Genomic DNA, 7,803 nt, shown 5'->3' with positions numbered 1-7,803 from the left:
AAGGTATTAAAACCCTTATTCGACTTTTCTTTTATTAATAATTTTATTAACTTTATATTTATATTAATCGATTTCTATTTTTAATTATATATTAATTTTTATATTTTTAAAGGTTAGTTTAAATAATAAAATATAAAATATAAAGTATATTTATATTATTTTAAATAATAATAATCGATAATTAATTTTTAAAATAATTTTTATAATTTTAAATAATTTAATTTTAATATTATATTATAAGAGGTAAACTTTTTCTTCCTTTTTAAAGGTTAATTCCTTTAATTTAATTTAATTAATATATTTCTTTATTTATTTTTAAAAGAAGGTAAGATTTTATTATAAAGTAGTTTAAAGTTTTTTTAATTTCTCGATTTATATAATCGCGATTAATATTAACTTTCTTTTTAAAAGTTATTTAATAACTTTTAAGTTATATTTATAATTTATTTAAAATAATAAAATATATATAACTTTATTATCTATATTATTATATATAAATTATATTATAAATAATAATATTATTTAATTATTTTATTTATAATTAATATAATATTATAAATATTATTTTAAGGTTTAATTTATTTATTTAATTTATTTATTTATTTATAAATAATAAATTATAAATAATTTATACTTTACGTTTAATTATATTATAAATAACTTTTAAAATTTAATAATAAATAATTTATCTTAATTAAAAATAATTATTTTTAATAATTTATATTAATTAACGATAATATTAAAGAATATATATATAAAGTCGTTAATATTATTAAATTCTTTATATAAAAAGAAATAAATATATTTTATAAATTTATTTATAATTATTAATATATTATTATATTCGATTTTAATTAATAACTTTATTAATAAAGGTAATTTAATAATAAAGTTAAATATAATTATTTTTTATATTTTATTTAAAGGTAATATAAGTTATAATTCTTTATATAATCGATATTATATAATTTTAACTTTATTATATAAGTTATATTTATTAATAATTTATATAATTTAATTCTTTAAGTTTTTATAATTAAATAATTATATAATTCGTTTTTATATTTTAAATATTCTTTAATATTTATATATAGGGTATAAATAGAATTTTTAAATAAATTCTTATTAATATTATTTAAAGATAAGGATTTTACTTTAATAATATATAAATTTATTCCTTAATATTTTATATAATAATTATAAAGTAGCTATATTTATTTATTTATAATATTCCTTAAAGCGTATAATTTATTTATTATTATATTAAATATAATTAATTATATTTAAATATTATAATAATATAAAGTTATTATCGTTATTATATATAAAGATAATTTAAATTTTTAATAAAACTTTTTATAATAATTTAATTATCGATTAAAGGCGTTAACTCTTTTATTATCGCTCCTTTTATAATAAATAATAATAAAGTTAAATTTTAATAAAAACTTAGATTATTATATTTATTATTTATTTCAATTCCTTAATAATAATAAATATAATTAAGTTTTTTATAATTAATATAAACCTTTATTAATTCCTTAATTTTATTAAGGTAATATTATTATTTTTTAAAAGCTTTAATAATAATTATAAATCTTTTATTATATATTTAATAATTAAGTTTTAGTTTATTTAACTTTTTAAAAGAATATAATTAAATATAACTTCTCGTTATTATTTTATTAATTTAATTAATTTTTAATTATATAATTCGATATATTAATTTTAATTTTAAAAGGTTTAATAAAGTTTATTATATAAAATATTAATTTATTAACGATTTATTCCTTTATAATTTAAAAGGTTTCTTTTTCTTTTTTAATTTATTTAAATAATATATCCTTTTTAATTAAATTTATTAAAGATATCGTTAATTTATTAAATTTAAAAATAAAGATTTAATAATAATTAATTAATTTTAAAAAGGATTTAACTTTTATAATATTTATAAATATTAATTATTCTTTAATTATTAATATTTTAAAGGATTTTATTTAAATTTCTTTTAAGGATATAATATATTTTATAAAGGTAACTTATATTTAATAAAACTCGCTTTTTTCTAAATTAATTAATAGATTAATATTTTATAACTTTTAAAGTATTAATTTTATATATTCTTTATATTATTCTTTATTTTTAAAATAAATAAAAATATTATTAAAATATATTATAACGAATTTATTAAAATATTCTTATAATATATAATTAATTATAAATTAGAAATTAATTAATATATTAATTAAGTTAAATAATATAGTTTAATATTTAAAATATTTATATTTAATTTAAAACGCGGTCTTTTATTCCTTTCCTTCTTTAATATAAATTAAGTTATATATATTAAAGAGGTTAAATATTATAAAGATTTTAATATATAATAATTTATTTTATAGGTCGTTAATTAAAGGTAAAGGGTATCGGTTTTTAATAATTATCTCGTTAAATTTCCGGTAATTAATATATATATATTATTTAAATATTTCGTCTTTACTTTTCTTTAAAATAAAGAGAATTAAAAACCCTATAAATAATATAAATAATTAAATAATTCTTTTCTTTAAATTCTTTATAATATACTCCTTAAGATTTATTTATATTCTTAATTAAGCTTATATATAAGTATAAATAAAGGTTCTTTCCTATCTTTAAGGGGTATTTTATAATTCTATTATATATAAAATAATAAATCTATCTTTAATTTCTTATTAAAAAGGTTTATAAATTATTAATATTCTTTAAATATAATTATTATAACGCTTAGCTTAAGTTCTTTAATAATAATATATACTTTAAATACTTTAAGTTTATTAAAGGGTTATTTTTTAAACTATTATCTATTAATTAAACCTTTTTTTAATATATTTTATTAAAGTTAATTTATTCTTTAATTAATTTTAAAATTATTTATTTATAATTAAGGTATCTTTAAAATTATATTATATTCTGTAATATTTATAATATTATATATAATTTATTTATAATATCCTTTAATATTAATTAAAAGGTTTACAATTTCCTTTTATACCTCTTTATTATTATAAATTATAAATTATAATATTATAAGTATATACTTTAATATTTAAATTTAAAAAGAATAATAGCTATATATATATATATTCTTATATTATTTAAAATAAAAATTACCGCTTTAATGTTTTTAATAATAATTTAAATCGATTACCATGCCTTTACTTTTAACTCTTATATTAACGCGCCTCGTTATTAGATTTATTTATTATATTTATAAAGAATAAAAAAGATAAAAGTTAATATTAATTTAATAACGTTAATTATAATACTCGCGACGTATAATATAAGCGCGGTGTATATAAACTTCTTTATAAATATTAATATAATATTTAATAACGAGTAAAAAAATAAGTTTTTTATTAACGTTAAAGTAATATAAATATTAAAAATAATTAAAATATAATTTATATTATAAATAAAAATAAACGTGAAATTAAAGTTAAAAGATAAGTCGATTAATATATTTTAATAAAAAGGTACGTTAATAAATAACGAGTTAAAGGCGAATTAATGTTATTTAATAAAGGCGAGGATAACGTTAATATAAACAATTAATATTAAAGCTTTAAGCTTAAAGCGGCCTGTATTAAGGTTTTTAAAATATAAAGTAAAGGTGATTAACGAGCCTTTTTAAAAAGGGCTCGTTAATAAAAATAAGGGCAATATTTATAAAAATATTAATAAAGGTTAACTTTAATAATACCGTTATTTACCTTTAACTTTATATAAAAATATTAAAGAATATAATAAAGGTTAATTATATAATAATATAAATAATCGATATATATATATTTTAAAATATAAATATAAACTTTATAATTAATAATATAAACGATTATAATATAATCGTTTATATTTATTACGTTAATAATTATTACTTTTTAATAATTATATAAAAATAATGTTAATACATAAGATTTAATAATTAATTAAATTAGAATTTATTAAGTTATAAAGTAAAAAAGGAATTAAAGTAATTAAATCGATTAAGTTAAAAAGTAATAAGGTTTTAATATTAAAGTTAATATAACTTAAAGTAAAGCCGATCCTTTTATAATTAATTAAATTAAATATATACTTAATAATAACATAACTACGTAATTATCCCCCTCTTTAAAAAAGGCACGCCTTAAGCCTTTTATTTTAAAATTTAACGTTATTTATATTTTATTTCTTATTTTTAATTACTTAAATTAAATATATATTATTAAATTTATTAAATAACGTTATTAATTAAAATTAATCTAATAAATCTTCCTTGTCGAAATAATAATAAACGGGTTATTTAATAAGCTTAAATAAAATAAATATATCTCGAAATATTTCGCCGAGGTATATAAACTTCAGCTCTAATTTTAATTTCGATTAAATTTCGACGTTATTAAAATCTATTTTATTAAACTACTTGGAGTTTCCTTTATTATATAATTAAAATATCGGATTAAGCTTTATTTTAACGGTTATTTTATAATAAAGCTCGATAAAATCGTCGTATTTATCGGGAAAAAATTTAAATTATATTTTACGCTTGTTAAGGCGGTTTTAAATCTAAAGGTTAAATATATAATATAAAGCGTAAATAGGGATTTCGTTAAATATAAATAAATACCTAAATTCTCCCACGAATATTCTTTATTTATTTAAAAAAAAGCTAAATTTTACTCGTTTTAATGTAAGTTTTAAAAAAAATTTAAATGTATTGGGTTTTTATAAAATTAACGTAAATATATATTAAGGTTTTTTTATCGGCTTATAATTTTATTTATTAATAAAAATATAATAATCGAAATATAATTAAATTATTTAACGAGGCTTATTCTTTATATAAAAATATTAATATCGGGTTTTAGCTTTATTATTATTAATTACGTTATTATTTATAAATATTTTATTATTTATTTCTTAAAATTAATACTTAAAATTAACTTAATTACTATTAAATTTAACTAGATTTAAAAATAAAGCTTAAGTTAAATAATTTACTTTTAATTTAATATTAAAACCTAGTATTTAAATTAATTAATACAGTTAAAAAACGCTTAATAAATATTTTAAGCTTAATAATTTAAATTTATTTTATTAAATCTTATCGAAAGGGTTAATTTATATAAGAAAATCGATAAATTAATAAGTTAAATTTAAAGAAAAAAAACGAGTATATTTTATAGCTTAAATAAAGTTTTTAAATTAACTACGTTTAAAAATCTCGGTTATTATTACATTTTTAACATAATAATCGATTTTAAACGATATAATTAATAAGATACAGTAAATTAAAATTAAATTATAATTAATAAAAAAGTTATATTAATATTATTAAGTTTAATTTAAAGTTTATAACTTAATTATAATTGAAAAAAAAACTTTTAACGACGTAACGTTTAAAAAGATAAACGTTAATTTATTAATTAATTTTAATATATGAGTAAATAAAAATCGAATTAAATTAAAGCTAAAATAAAAGCAATAAAATAAAGTTATAAAACCGGTTATAATAAATTTAATTAAATCTTTAAAGGTATTAATATAAATAAAAAAATCGTAAAATCGAATTTTTTAATCGCGAAAACATTATATAACTACTCGTTTTTCGTTAAATATTAAATATAAAAACGTATTATAATAATAAAATAATTCGAGCGAAATTCTTTCATTAATAAATATTTCTTACCTTATCGTTTTATTAAATTAATATAAGATAATAAGGAAAATAAAATACGATAATAATAACGTTAATTAATTACGCTTTTAATAATAAATACTTTACCTTTTAATTAACGATTAAAAAGACTTAATAAAGTTACATGAGAGTAACGTTAATATATAAAATTTAATAATTAATTAAAATAAAATTTATTAAGTTAAAAAGTAAAAAAGAAATTAAAATAATTAAATTAATTAAACTAAAACATAATATCAGTCCTCACATCTAGGTAGCGCTACCTTGTCACATCCTAGTTTGCATTAACGGAACGTTGAGCATCAATCACTCGCCTGTGGTCTTCCAGGCGCGGATCGGAAACCCGTGCTGGCAAGCCTTGAAACGCGTAATAGCTAACGGACAGCAAACATATCAGCTCCAGTTCACTACGGACAAGCCCCAGGGCACAGCGTATTATCCCCAATATATTTCCAATCCTAAGACTCTAGTTAGGCAGCATAGCCGGACGCAAAAGCTGCACTACTCACCTGACAAGACTAATGAAGGTATGCATCAGTCCCATGAAATCTGCGTTAAAAGAGGCAGCTTTTAACTTATACCCTATTTAATTTAGAGCTCGACACTATAAACTTATATAGCCTTTAAGTAATAAGTTATTAATTTTAATTTATCGTTTTAATAATACGCTTTACATTAGCTATTATTTAAGCTTAACGAATAGTTTATTTAAATAAAATAGCTTATATATAAATTAAGTAAAATAAGTTAATTTCTTTTTTTTTATTAAATATTTTTACTTTAATTTATCGTTATTATTTAATAAATAACCTCGTCGTTAATAAAAATTAAAGTAAGTATAAAAGCTTATAATAAGTTTAAAACGTTAATTATATTAATATTAATATTTATAATAATATTAATTTCTTATTTAAATTAAAAAGAAATCGAGATTTAATAAAATTATTTATTATAAAAGAGTTATTTATTATATTACGTAATAGAAATATTTAATTAAAGAATTCTTTCTTTTTATTTACTCGTTATTAAAGTAACTTTAAAGTATTTTTTATTATTATATTATAACCTGACCTAATTACGCGGTTAAGAACCCTATTTATTAATACGGAATTATAATATATTAAACTAGCTTATAATATTATAACCTTTAACTGTATTATTAATTATATAAATCGAAGAACTCCCTTAAATAATAAACGATAATAATATCGCCTTACCTTATAATAAAATAAATATATTTAAAAGTAATAATAAATAATTACCGGATTATATAATATAATAATATTTAAAGAAAAGTAATTAAATTATTTAAAAATATTTAACGATATTTAACGATATTTAATTAAAGTATATTAAATAGGATTAAATTAACGGAATTAATAAAAAAGGGATTAAATATATAATTATAAACGTTTCTTATATATTTTATATAAATACTCTTTACTTTAATAATTAATTTAAATATTAATCTTAACTTATTAATAAAGTATATTACCTTAATAACTTTATTATAAGTATCCTTAAATTTTATATTTAATTATAATTAAATTATAATTATTATTTATTATATTAATAAACGATTATTTATTATATATTTAAATATTCTTTTATATTATTAAATATAAATCTTTATATATTTTATTAAAGTTTTTATTAAACCTTTAATAATATTTATTATATTTTAATTATTTTTATTTTTATAAATTATTATTTAAACCTTTAAATAATAACTTTATAAGAAATATATCTACCTTTAAATTTAATAATAACCTTTATAAAAAGGCTCTAGTTATATTAGCTCCCCTTTCTTAATAATCCGCGAAAATAAACTTTAATAATAATAAAGATAATAATAATAAAGTTAATTAAAAGAAATATATAATATTAATTAAATACTTTAAAGACCTTTAATAAAAGAATAAAAATTATTAATAAATAAAGAAAAAGCTCGATATATTAAAGAATTAATATAATAACCTAGGGTTAATAATAAATAACCTTAATAAGCTTTATAAAGAGATTCGCCTTTTATAAATTATTATTAATATTATTAAGATTCCTATTATATTTAAAGAAAGGATTAAGAT

Source organism: Apiospora kogelbergensis (assembly GCF_038363985.1).
Source record: "Apiospora kogelbergensis strain CBS 113332 chromosome Unknown utg000006l_segment0_segment0, whole genome shotgun sequence".
Lineage (NCBI taxonomy): Eukaryota > Fungi > Ascomycota > Sordariomycetes > Amphisphaeriales > Apiosporaceae > Apiospora > Apiospora kogelbergensis.
The sequence above is the reverse complement of the archived record's forward strand: the minus strand, read 5'-3'. Positions refer to the sequence as shown.